This window comes from Oncorhynchus nerka, linkage group LG27 (genome assembly GCF_034236695.1).
Source record: "Oncorhynchus nerka isolate Pitt River linkage group LG27, Oner_Uvic_2.0, whole genome shotgun sequence".
NCBI classification, from domain to species: domain Eukaryota; kingdom Metazoa; phylum Chordata; class Actinopteri; order Salmoniformes; family Salmonidae; genus Oncorhynchus; species Oncorhynchus nerka.
This window is the reverse complement of record NC_088422.1, coordinates 79899097-79912712: the sequence shown is the minus strand read 5'-3', so window position 1 is coordinate 79912712 and position 13616 is coordinate 79899097. Positions and strand designations below refer to the sequence as shown.

The window sequence follows — 13616 nt, the reverse complement described above, 5'->3', positions numbered from 1 at the left end:
TTAGTGTGTTGCTCTGGCTCTGACAGGCACAAGGTGGATCCTGGGGCAGAGCTGGCCAGTAGCATAGCAACATCCATCCACACACCTCTCTTAGCCTGGCTCCACAGTGACGCAGACAGCCAGGCAAAGAGGACCGTCAGCAGCAGTCTGTACTGTATGTCAGACCTGGGTTCAAATACTATTTGATATTATGTCAAATACTTAAACTTTGCTTGATTAATGGAACCAATAGAATAGTCCCAAAACTACTAACCCCACCCATCTGGAACTCCAGGCAGGCTAAAGACTTCAAATGGTGTTTGAACCCATGTCTGATCAGCAGCAGCACAGTGTGTCAGTTCCCTTCCATGGCCCTGGTGCTGGCACATGCAGCTCAGCACTCATCAGAACTCTCTCTGACTGGCTCTGTAAATTGTAAACAAGTGCACACACACACATACACACACACACACACACACACACACACACACACACACACACACAGCTACTCTGTGGTGAGTGGTGATTCCCAAAGTCGCTAGGTCTTTACCCCATCTCGACAGCATAGCTCTGCTTCTCTCAACTCTACCACTTAGACTAACAGGTAGGCTGAATTTTTATTTTATTTGACCTTTATTTAACCAGGTAGGCCAGTTGAGAACAAGTTCTCATTTACAACTGCGACATGGCCAATAAACAAACGTACAGACAATAACCCAATAGAAAAAAAATAGAAAAATCTATGAACAGTGTGTGCAAATGTAGTAAGATTAGGGAAGTAAGGCAATAAATAGGCCATAGAGGCGAAATTATTACAATTTAGCACTAACACTGGAGTGATAGATGACGATGTGCAAGTAGAAATACTCAAGCACAGACTGGTGTTTTGACCCAGCAGCCAATTTGTCCAATTTGTCCACCCGCTAATTGAAATGGGACATGGAACACCAGCGAACAGGCCCAGCTTCCCTACAGTCTGTGTCAACATCCACCCATGTGTTGATGCTTATGGGTAGACTGCTCTATTCATGTCCACTGGTGTGTGAAGAGCCAACAGATACTGTATTTGCTGAACAGGCAGGGCATCAGGGGATAGAGTGGTGCCCACCCCCCTGTCCTAGTCTCACTGCCTGTCTCTGGCCCTGTCTCACTGCCTGTCTCTGGTCCTGTCTCACTCCCTGGTCCCGTCGCTGGCCCTGTCTCACTCCCTGGTCCCGTCGCTGGCCCTGTCTCACTCCCTGGTCCCGTGTCTGGCCCTGTCTCACTCCCTGGTCCCGTCTCTGGCCCTGTCTCACTCCCTGGTCCCATCTCTGGCCCTGTCTCACTCCCTGGTCCCGACTCTGGCCCTGTCTCACTCCCTGTGTCTGGCCCTGTCTCACTCCCTGGTCCTGTGTCTGGCCCTGTCTCACTCCCTGGTCCCGTCTCTGACCCTGTCTCACTCCCTGTGTCTGGCCCTGTCTCACTCTCTGGCCCTGTCTCACTCCCTGTGTCTGGCCCTGTCTCACTACTGGTCCTGTGTCTGGCCCTGTCTCACTCCCTGTCTCTGGCCCTGTCTCACTCCCTGATCCTGTGTCTGTCCCTGTCTCACTCCCTGTCTCTGGCCCTGTCTCACTCCCTGATCCTGTGTCTGGCCCTGTCTCACTCCCTGTTTCTGGCCCTGTCTCACTACTGGTCCTGTGTCTGGCCCTGTCTCACTCCCTGTCTCTGGCCCTGTCTCACTACGGGTCCTGTGTCTGTCTCCCTGTCTCTGGCCCACTCCCTGATCCTGTGTCTGTCCCTGGCCCTGTCTCTGGCCCTGTCTCACTCCCTGATCCTGTGTCTGTCCCTGTCTCACTCCCTGTCTCTGGCCCTGTCTCACTCCCTGATCCTGTGTCTGTCCCTGTCTCACTCCCTGTCTCTGGCCCTGTCTCACTACTGGTCCTGTGTCTGGCCCTGTCTCACCCCATGGCCCTGTGTTTGTCCAGCGATTAATATGCAAACCATAATCCAACGAAACAGTCCAAAAAGGAGAGGTCTCATGGGATGAAAAATTATTTTCACTTTTTGCAATGTAAAAATTTGAATAAAAGCGATCAAAGTTAATTCAAGTTGTCTCTTCGATAGTTATCCTACCCCCCGGACCCCCCAGCCCGGGCCTGATTTGGGTTGGGCTTATGGTTTGTGCAAAATTGTAACCCATGTTTGAGACCAACGCGTGGCTGTGCCTGTGTGAGATGCGCGCCTGTGTCTCTCACAGAACTGGAGCGAGATTCACTTTCTATGATCTCTCTCCCTCTCTGCTCTGATAGACATGAATGAGCCTGCAACGCTGATCTCTCCAGTGTTGCACTTCATCATTTATTTCCTTATAGAATCATAGCCGTGCGAAGGGTTCTGGAGGAGCTGCAGCACCCCTGATACATTTAAATACATTTGCCAAAGTTATAGAGTTACTGCTGTCTGTTCAGAAATAAATAAAACAATTCAGAATAGCCTAGTACACCATGAGAAAGCATATCATTTAGCCACAGAGGAACATCAGCGTCTTTAAAAAAAATGTGCCTAACTGTGATATGTAGCCCAATAACAAGGCATAGCCTACAGTTTGAACGTGCGGGAAATCGGTCAGTTAATAAACAGCATGCAGACAAAAAAATGCCTTTTGCAATAATTCAAATAGAATCGCTGGAAAACACAGATTGGAAAGCAAATGGCTACTGCTGAAAAGAGAAGACTCCAAATAGACCTATTGTTTACAAAGTAAAACAAGAGAGAGAGGCTTTTGGCACGAGCGCATCGGCCATCACCAGCCAGTGAGCTGCGCATCATTGGGTGAGTCAGTGAAACGGGAAACCATTTTTAGGACTATAATTTCTTTCTCACATTGTAACCTACAATATGTGTCTCCACACACCTAGGCCTGGACTATTGATGGATTCAAGACAAGGTCATTTTTATTGATTTCAGTTTGTCAGTGTCAAAGTAGCCTGTCATTTCCGTCATTTGTGCGGTATTATGGTGCTTTCATGACAACTGGGAACTCTGGGGAAAAAACTAAGTCAAATCATGACTTTTTCAGGTCGGAAAGTCGGAGCTCTAGAAAGAGGCCTGAGTTCCCAACTTGGAATTCCGAGTTGGATGACCTTTCAAATCAAATTTTCCCATTCGGAGCTTGTTTTTTCCCCAATTTCCCAGTTGTCTTGAACACACTGAAGTCGGAAGTCAGAGATTTCCCAATCCCGAATTCCCATGTTTTGAATGAGGCATTAAAAAGATTCTGCCAAAATCTCCAGTCACGTAAAATGATGTAGAATTGCATGAAATGCGTTTATAAAAGTACATTTTATTCCCAGATCCTAGGCCACTAAAAATGTTATCCATGTGTGCAACTTCTTCTGTAAGTGCCTCTACTCTACTGATCTATACCACTACGCAAATGTGGTGAGATGCATGCAATGCTTTACTATAAGTGATTTTCTTCTTTCTGTAATGCGTTCTGGTACCTCAGAGGTCCCTAGATCACCACCCTCTCGCGCTCACATTTTGTTCTGGCACCTCCCGATTGACAAATTAATCACTGTGTCTGTCCCTAGCCTGCACTGCATGTGGCTAATTAGGATTTCCGTCTGTCTTTAATGATGGAGACCTGGATGGATTCTGTCTTGTTCTTGAGGCCCAGCCATGATCAATGCTGCTCTGGTCCGCTTGCCGAGATAGCAAGCAAATGTTTTGCATTACACATTATCACTACTAATGGATAATATGTTTTTTCACCCCAGTACTATAAAGTAGGGCTGGGCGATATGGCCAAAATATCATTTCACAATATGTTTCACATTTTTGACGATATTTGAGGTTTTTGAATGTTGGAATGTAGTGGGCACTTTGAAAACAGTGTTGTTTGACATAACAACAAATGAAAAAGCCAGGGAGTGGTTATTGTGACACATGGGAGGAACCAAAGTGTTGGTCAGTGTTTCCTACTGGACCCCAATTAATGTTACATTAAATGTTTTCTCTTACTGTAGTTTTGATATAGCTAAAATATTCATGCTTTACCAATTCTTCTGATTTAGAATACACCGTTGCACAAACAACGTGCTGATGTAGGCCTACACCAGCACTGGTATCAGGCTGTATTAGCTAGCTTTCTAGCTACGTTTGCTCTGACTAAGTACATTTAGCTGGCTAACTAGCCAACTAACTAGCAATTAGTATTAGCAGCTAACATAATTTATTTTAGCCACAACTTGCTAAGAAAAGAGAAACTAGCTGTTTGCAGACAGTAAGATATATGCAGACTGTCACTTTTGTTGTTGTGACTCGTAGTAGCGCAAAAAACTGTTCTGCTTGAGTGACAAGATGTGGTGCTTGGTGTGTGTGGAAGTAGAGAGGGAGAGAAATGACTCAAGTAGCAAACGGAGTAAACTGCCATTATTACACGCGGCGGAGTGGCGTAACATATTTAACAAACCAAACAATAATATATAGCTTTACAAGGTAAAGTAAAAACCCAAACCGGTCCGTGCATCAATACCGGTATATAATAAAATATAGTATACCACCCATCCCTAGTCTCCTGCCAGTTGTAGGCCTAGACCTTGGGAGCTAGTGCTTGGCTGTGACATGGGCTGGTTCTGTTCACTGTTAGACACACAGAGAGTGACTTCTAGACAGAGGGCCTTTGTTCCCAATCATTGTGAAGACAGCAGTATGATAAAGGGTGTTGGAGCTGGATATGAAAGGGCCTGGTTGGATATGGTCATACCAAGGCAATATGAATTAGTCTTTGCTTGGTCTGTTGGAAGATGTACTCAGTGTGCCTATGTACAGCACACTGCCATAGGGTTATCGATGGGACAGGCACAACCCTTTAGGGTAGTAATAACCTGATTCACTATTTTTATAAATAGAGACAATTTTATAGACCAGGGTTTCACAAACTCGGTCCTGGGCACTGCCCGGGTGCATGTTTTGGTTTTTGCCCACAGCACTACACCGCTGATTCAAATAACCAAGTCATCATCAAGCTTTGATTATTTGAATCAGCTGTGTAGTGTGAGGGAAAAAAGCAAAACATGATGATGAGCTGCTGTGCAGTACAGCAGGTGCCTCCTGTCTGACTCAGTGCATCAGTGGTTTAGGTTTATTCTGTGACTCTCCCCTCACCCCCTCCTCTGGCCTCTGGGGGCGTTGAAACTAGAGTGGTGGTGGGGGGGGCGACTCAGCTGAGGGTGTCTGTGGCTGTGGGCCCCACTGAATTGCTGTCTTTGTTGCTTCCTGACCTTCCTGGGTGAAGTTTATGTAACTCCCAGCCAGTCAGCCAGCCAGGCAGAGAGTGCTGCAGTCAGCCTTGAAACCTGACACCAAGTCACTGCTCTACTCTCCGAAGGGGGAGGGGTTCCTGCCACGGGAAACCTGCCCTCCATGAGGCTGAGATATGATTGGCTGTTTCTCTGGCTGCGGCTGGCTCTCTCTCTGGTCTGTAGGTCTATCAGTCTCTCTTGATCTCTCAATTCAATGTTCAATTTATGGGGCTTTATTGGCATGGGAAACATATGTTTACATTGCTGAAGCAAGTGAAATAGATAATAATCAAAAGTGAAATTAACAATAACAAATTGACAGTAAACATTACACTCCAAAAGTTCCAAAAGAAAAAATATATTTGAAATGTCATATTATCTCTATATACAGTGTTGTAATAATGTGCAAATAGTTAAAGTACAAAAGGGAAAATAAATAAACATAAATATAGGATGTATTTACAATAGTGTTTATTCTTCACTGGTTGCCCTTTTCTTGTGGCAACAGGTCACAAATCTTGCCGCTGTGATTTTAAACTGTGGTATTTCACCCAATAGATATGGGAGTTTATCAAAAATGTATTTGTTTTCAAATTATTTTTAGGTCTGTGTAATCTGAGGGAAAATGTGTCTCTAGTATGGTCATACATTTGGCAGGAGGTTAGGAAGTGCAGCTCAGTTTCTACCTCATTTTGTGGGCAGTGTGCACATAGCCTCTCTCTCTTTCTCTCCCTAGCTCTTTCTGACTGCCTCTCTCTCTTTCTGACTGCCTATCTCTCTCTTTATGACTGTCTCTCTCTGTTCCCCCAGTCATCCGGCCTCATCCGGCCTCTACCACTGCCTGCTGGTAGTGGAGGCCTGCCAGGAGTGGGTGGGATCTAGTGGGGGGTCAAAGGTGAACAGGAAGTCAACTCTATTTAAAGTGGGGAGGTCTTGGCTGTGGACGGAAGGGGCGGGCTGTGGGGGGACACTAGAGGAGGAAATGGGTGGCTAGTTTGTAGTGGGAGGGGTGAGAGTGTTGTACTTGGATTTAGCCTAGACTGTGAGGAGCATGTGGGAGCCTTGCCAGCCCCAAACTGCACAGTAGGTCTGAATAAAAACCCATTCTCTTTTATTCTGCATTTTTTTCTCTCTCTCCCCCGCTCACAGGGGATTAAATAGCTTTGACTATGTTGGCTGGCTAGGGGTTTGGAGAGGAGCGTGCGATAGCCAGCGGGTTCAGTGCTAACATGAGGTTTTGTGTGAGAGGAATGTGAGGGGTGACACAACCCAACATAACCTCTTCCTTGAGCTGCAGTCAGGTTAACCTTTCACTGGCTGACAGGAATGAATTCAGCTCAACCACCAGACAGCCCGCTGAACGCTAGCCTGCCTAGCATAATCTGTCTCTGGGGAGAGAAAGTGGAGAACAGATTTACACAGTCTACTCTACAGGGACTCTAATGAGACTTTCAGAGGCTCTCATTCAGTTAGACTTAGTTTAGCTCTAAATAGGGAACCCAGCACTAAATGGGGAAAGGCATTTGGACTGTGGATCATGACATTATGCTTTTAGCCAGCAGAACCGGCCCGCTTGCTTACAGCTGTGCTAGGGTCGGACAGCATGACTGTGTAGATCAAGACACTGGGGAGCTAGCGTGATATATGGCTCAGAAAACCTACCTCAATATAGGGGTGAGAAATGCAGTGCACTCAAAATTGTCCCATTTACCCAACTGTTACACCGGGAAGTTTGAACGACTGCTAGTTTTTCTGGAAAGCTGCCCGTTTCGTCCCCATGCTGTGGAAATGTCAAAATAACAGTTGGGTGGCTCAGTGGTCTAGGGCACTGCATCGCAGTGCTAGCTGTGCCACCAGAGACTCTGGGTTCGCGCCCAGGTTCTGTCGGAGCCGGCCGCGACCCGGGAGGTCCATGGGGCGACGTACAATTGGCCTAGCGTTCCGGGTTACGGAGGGTTTGGCCGGTTGGGATATCCTTGTCTCATCGCGCACCAGCAACTCCTGTGTCGGGCCGGGCGCAGTGCGCGCTAACCAGGTCGCCGGGTGCACGGTGTTTCCTCCGACATATTGGTGCGGCTGGCTTCTGTGTTGGATGCGGGTTGGATGCGCGCTGTGTTAAGAAGCAGTTAAGAAGCAGTGCGGCGTGGTTGGGTTGTGTTTCGGGGGACGCATCGCTTTCGACCGTCGTCTCTCCCAAGCCCGTACGGGAGTTGTAGCGATGAGACAAGATAGTAACTACTAACAACTGGATACCACGAAAAGGGGGTAAAATTTAAATAAATAAATAACAAACAAAAAATGAAAAGTTGCGGGTGGGGAATGGTTTAGTATATTGCCACATTCAAAAACACTGGAAATTCTGACATTTCAGAATTCACTGCGTTCAAGACAACTGGGAACTCACAACTGTTTTTTGAGTGGTCATCCAATTGTAATTCCAAGTCGGAAACTCGGGCATCTTTCTAGAGTTCCAAGTTGTTTTGAAAGGACCATAGGTCAAACTTTACCAAAACTATAGATGCTTTTCTGAAGTACAATAATTAATTGGTAGTCCATGTCATTGTTAATCCACCCTTGACAGCAAAGGCAATAAACAGCCACACACTAGAAGTTGTTGTGTTTGTCTTTCAATAATTTATTTATTTGTTCCAACAATTTTGCCTTTGTTAACATAATTTTCATTGCCAATTATCAATAAATTATTACCAATTAATTATATTATGGTACAGCCATAGTTTTGGGAGAGTTTAACATGTACAAAGCCATTCCCCACACAACTTTTATTTTGACATTATAACAGCGCGACGACGTAGGCTGACTATCCTTTGTTGCTCAACGCATGTGGCTTCTGCTACCTAGCATGAGGAGGAAAGGGAAGCGTTCTGGAAAAGTAGCAGTTATTCAATCTTGTAACAGTTGGGATAATAGCACAACTAGGAATACAACTCGTTTCTCACCCCTGGATTGAAGTACATTTTCCAAGCCGGCTCTACGGTGTCCTGATCTACACGGTCGTGCTGTCCGACCCTAGTGCAGCTATAAGTAAGCAGGTCGGATCTTCTGGCTAATTGTGCTTTATGTGTCGGCTATACTTCACACAGTGTGCCTCTTTTGCTTTTATGTCTAAGGAACACTTGTTGGTTTGTGTTTGTGTTAGCTTAACTATTCCACGGAGATGACAGTTGCTTTGTGTGTGTGTGTGTGTGATAGTTAGTTAGTTTGTAATTTTTCACACAGGAGTCTCAAAGCGATCAGACAGGTTTGTCAGGTAGCTGCTGGTTCCTAGCCGGGTATGTTCACTGGTTTCCATGGCGCTGGGCCCTGAGTCAAGGGTTTGTTTACACAGAGAAACACTTTATTTCACAACATTACACTGACTCTGTGGAAGGGGACAAAATGTAGGCTAACACTATCCTCTGTCTGCCTTGGATAAAGTTGAGTTTTATACCTCTAGTCTACAACACATGCAGTTGGCCTACTGTCACTAACCATGCACACTATGACTCATGTTTACAGAGACTGCTGCCACCATTAAGTTAATGTTTTAACATTTCAGTGTACAAAATGGAGGGTTGCTCTTTTCTCTCAGAATGTTGTAGGCATACGTCCTGCTTGGATGACTGAGGTGAATATGTTGGAAGAATCCTGTGAATTCCTTCCTATATAACTCAATCCTCTGTTGCTCAGTGCAATTACTAGGCTACAGGTTTCAATGTTTTCACTGGCCTATTGGTCTGTGGCATTTGGCCTTCATATAAATTAAATCAATCTCTGTGGAATGTTGAATCACATGGTTGCTCTTGCTATACTGCCACGAAGCTGCTGTTATTTTGAATGCCCTCACCTCAAGACTGTCCTGTCTGCTGAGTTGTCAGTATGAAATGCTTAGTGTTGTGGCGTGGATCATTCATTTTATTTATAGACTTTCTTAACATTCCTGCTCAGAACAGAACTACATGTCTGTCTGTTGTCCTCAGTTGAATGTGTGTGGCCATAGTTGGGCGATTCCAAGCCAGCTTAGGCGGATTTCCTTTCTCCCAACGATCTGATTGTTCTGTCAATTCTCAAATAGAAACTTAATTGGGAGGAAGGATGCAGGACATGCTTTTAACATTTGTACCACAAACCATTTTCTAGAAAATTGGCAATTTTAGGCCCTTTTTTAGACCTATACATGCCCGTAAGACCTTATGATCTGTACATGATACAGACAACATCTTGCTGTCATTATACTTCTTATAGTGTTATCTCAAATGTGGAGTATGTGTGTAACCTTTATTTAACTAGGCAAGTCAGTTAAGAACAAATAATTTTTTACAAGGACGGCCTACCGGGGAACTGCCTCGTTCAGGGGCAGAAGGAGAGATTTGTACCTTGTCAGCTTGGGGATTCGAACCTGCAACATTTCGGTAACTGTCCCAACGCTCTAACCACTAGGTTACATGCCGCCCCTAGATTCTGAAAAAAAAAAATCACATTCATTTATTATTTTTGATTTTGCTTATTTTTTAAAACATATTGTTTAGAACAATGTACTTGTCAAAAATGTCAAATTTCCAGAGAGAGCTCTCTGGTACTTTTGTAGATATGATCAATTTTATACGTAGAAATGTACATTATAGAATAGATCATTAACCAATCACAGCCCTTTCAATCCATTTTCCCATTCACTCTGTTGGCGGTGCTCATAAAATGTATCACAACTTCAGAATTAGCACAGAACCCACTGGAAATGTCATGTACTTGTAAAGGGTACTTTTGAGATGTTCATATGCATGTTTTTTATATTGAATGAATTAATGTGAAAATGTGTATTTCAGAATCTAGACATTCCCCATTTGTTAGAGCCTCTATAAGGAGTATAATGAACCAATTTGTTGTCTGTATCATGTACGGTTCAAGGATCATAAGGTTTTACAGGAGGCATTTATAGGTCTAAAAAGGGGTCCTAAAATGTCCACTTTCATCATGATTTAAATGTAAAAAGTAAAAAGCATGTCAAACATCCTTCCTCCCAATAAAGTTTATACAGTGGGGCAAAAAAGTATTTAGTCAGCCACCAATTGTGCAAGTTCTCCCACTTAAAAATATGAGAGAGGCCTGTAATTTTCATCATTGATACACTTCAACTATGACAGACAAAATTAGAAAAAAAATCCAGAAAATCACATTGTAGGATTTTTTAATGAATTTATTTGCAAATTATGGTGGAAAATAAGTATTTGGTCACCTACAAACAAGCAAGATTTCTGGCTCTCACAGACCTGTAACTTCTTCTTTAAGAGGCTCCTCTGTACTCCACTCGTTACCTGTATTAATGGCACTTGTTTGAACTTGTTATCAGTATAAAAGACACCTGTCCACAACCTCAAACAGTCACACTCCAAACTCCACTATGGCCAAGACCAAAGAGCTGTCAAAGGACACCAGAAACAAAATTGTAGACCTGCACCAGGCTGGGAAGACTGAATCTGCAATAGGTAAGCAGCTTGGTTTGAAGAAATCAACTGTGGGAGCAATTATTAGGAAATGGAAGACATACAAGACCACTGATAATCTCCCTCGATCTGGGGCTCCACGCAAGATCTCACCCGTGGGGTCAAAATGATCACAAGAACGATGAGCAAAAATCCCAGAACCACATGGGGGGACCTAGGGAATGACCTGCAGAGAGCTGGGACCAAAGTAACAAAGCCTACCATTAGCAAGGGCATTGAAGGTGAAACGTGGCTGGGTCTTTCAGCATGACAATGATCCCAAACACACTGCCCGGGCAACGAAGGAGTGGCTTCGTAAGAAGCATTTCAAGGTCCTGGTGTGGCCTAGCCAGTCTCCAGATCTCAACCCCATAGAAAATCTTTGGAGGGAGTTGAAAGTCTGTGTTGCCCAGCAACAGCCCCAAAACATCACTGCTCTAGAGGAGATCTGCATGGAGGAATGGGACAAAATACCAGCAACAGTGTGTGAAAACCTTGTGAAGACTTACAGAAAACATTTGACCTCTGTCATTGCCAACAAAGGGTATATAACAAACTATTGAGAAACTTTTGATATTGACCAAATACTTATTTTCCACCATAATTTGCAAATAAATTCATAAACTTTTCTCATTTTGTCTGTCATAGTTGAAGTGTACCTATGATGAAAATTACAGGCCTTTCTCATCTTTTTAAGTGGGAGAACTTGCACAATTGGTGGCTGTCTAAATAATTTTTTGCCCCATTTGTATGTGAGAATCGTCAGAACAATCTGAGATAGCAAAAATATTTTCTGCCTACGTTGGGGTGCAATTGCTCAGTTGCAGCACTGATGTCTGCTTTTTTTGCTGCTAGCAACCTGCCTTCTCCTGATTTAACCTTTTATTATGGAGAACTATAGGATGGCAATGAACCCACCAATTGCTAATTTGCATGCATAAATCATACTATTTTGTATATTACCTCCAGACAATGCTGGTTCATTTCTCAGTTCTCAAGCAAGGAATAGGCCTATGTTTAGAAATTTGTGAAAATCCTTTTTGTCTAAATTATGTGATAGAGGAAATTTGAAAATCCTTTCCCTCTCGTGCCCCTGCCTGTGTTTCTGGGATGGTTTTCATCCTTCCTGTCTCTTCCTCGCCCCCCACACAGCCGTCCCTTCGCACAGGCCCCTGTCTCCCTCTGCTCTGTCCTGCTCTGGAGGAGGAAGTTAAACCCAGCCTTTCTCTCTCTCACTGTTTGTGACGTGTGTGTAAATGTGCTTATGATCTGTGTGTGCGTGCACAACACTCATGTGTATGCATGCACAGCTGTCTCAGTATGTACTTGTGTGTGTGCCTGTGTGCGTGTGTGTATCTCCTAGCCAGCAGCTATACTCCTTCTTTCCAGAGCTTCAATAATGAAGGAACTGTAAAGGTCTAACAGTGATGTGAGCCCCCTGCTGTTTCCCCCACCTACACCTCTCTACTCCATCATAGCCAAACGCCAGTGGAGGCTGCTGAGGGGAGGACGGCTCATAATAATGGCTGGAACGGAGCCAATGGTTCCTATGAAACCACGAGTCCGTACTCCCCATTTATGGTGCCACCAACCACCTGTGCCTAACGTTGTAGACCCATAGGGATCTCCACCCTGGCTCTGCGCTCTGAGGCTCATAGTTCCAATTATACATTGAGTCTTGGGGGTGCCCAACATCGCCTGTGGGTGCCTATGACCATATATTTGACAATTGTGGGGGAACACCCATTGATAGATGTTTTCATTCTTATGTTCTCCTGAATCAGCTCAGTCCATCATAGAGGGCCATGCAGTCTGCTGGGAGCTGTGCTGAAATGAACCTGTCGGTCAGGCTGACAGATGATGTGGCTGTGGTTACACTGTTACATCTAGTGATTGTGGAGGAGAAATCCTCTAGATGAATTGGCTCTCAGTTTCTCTCTCATTTTTCACACACACACACACACACACACACACACACACACAGACCTGTCTAAGCCAGCCTTAAAATGCCCTCTTAAATTTGCTTGACTGCACCGCTCTCTCTCTCTCTGAACAAGCAGTAAAGATGAGTTGGTCTAAGCCAGTTGTTCACAGTTGGTTTTGCCTCGGGACCCAAATTGAACCAGGTTGTCTCAGTTACGAGCCAACATTCGCATCATGAAAAAGAATATCCAAAATATAATATGGGAAACAATTTTGAATGCTCTATTGATAGTACCGTAATTTCCGGACTATAAGCCGCTTCTTTTTTCCCACGCTTTGAACCTCGCGGCTTATACAATGCTAATTTATGAATTTTTCCCGCTTTCACAAGATTCATGCCGCCAAAAAACTGAGCACCGTCACATAATGTGACGTAAATCGAGCGCGCTCAAACTTCCCATCATTCTGATTACGGTAGTCATTTTGTCACCCTCATCATGGCAAAGACACGGAGAAATGCATATGATGCAGCTTTTAAGTTGAAGGCGATCGATCTGGCTGTTGGAAAAGGAAATAGAGCTGCTGCACGGGAGCTTGGCCTTAATGAGTCGATGATAAGACGTTGGAAACGGCAGCGTGAGGAACTGACGGTGTTCAGTGGGAGGCTTGGATGACAAGTGGGGAGAAATCCTTCACTAAAATGGGCCGCATGCGAAGAGCAACTTATGGTCAAGTCTGCCAGTGGGTCCTGACAGCGTGGAGCATTGTCAAAAAATCCACTATCATCAACGGGTTTCAAAAGGCTGGACTGCTGCGTGTTGAAGAGGGCAGCATGAGCTCAGCTGGGAATTTGCCTCCGGATGAAAGTGAAGAGAGCGACAATGAAAACGATCCAACATCGGATAAAGCAATTCTGAGGCTATTCAACTCCGACACCGAAGGAGATGACTTC

At 44.7% G+C, this 13616-nt stretch overlaps 1 protein-coding gene across 7 annotated transcripts in view; it reads left to right on the top strand.

The window, feature by feature from the left end:
• The window catches only part of chd9 (chromodomain helicase DNA binding protein 9), a 161420-nt gene that overhangs the window by 14377 nt on the left and 133427 nt on the right, over window positions 1-13616 (top strand). The window contains exon 1 of one of the 7 annotated variants that reach the window (XM_065012047.1): window positions 6272-6351. The exons of 4 other annotated variants lie outside the window; for them this stretch is intronic. The gene's annotated coding sequence lies outside the window, so the exon portion shown is untranslated. Of the gene's footprint in view, window positions 1-6271; window positions 6352-8130; window positions 8307-13616 lie in introns of those variants that run through there. 2 more of the 7 variants (XM_065012049.1, XM_065012048.1) reach the window with 2 other exon arrangements.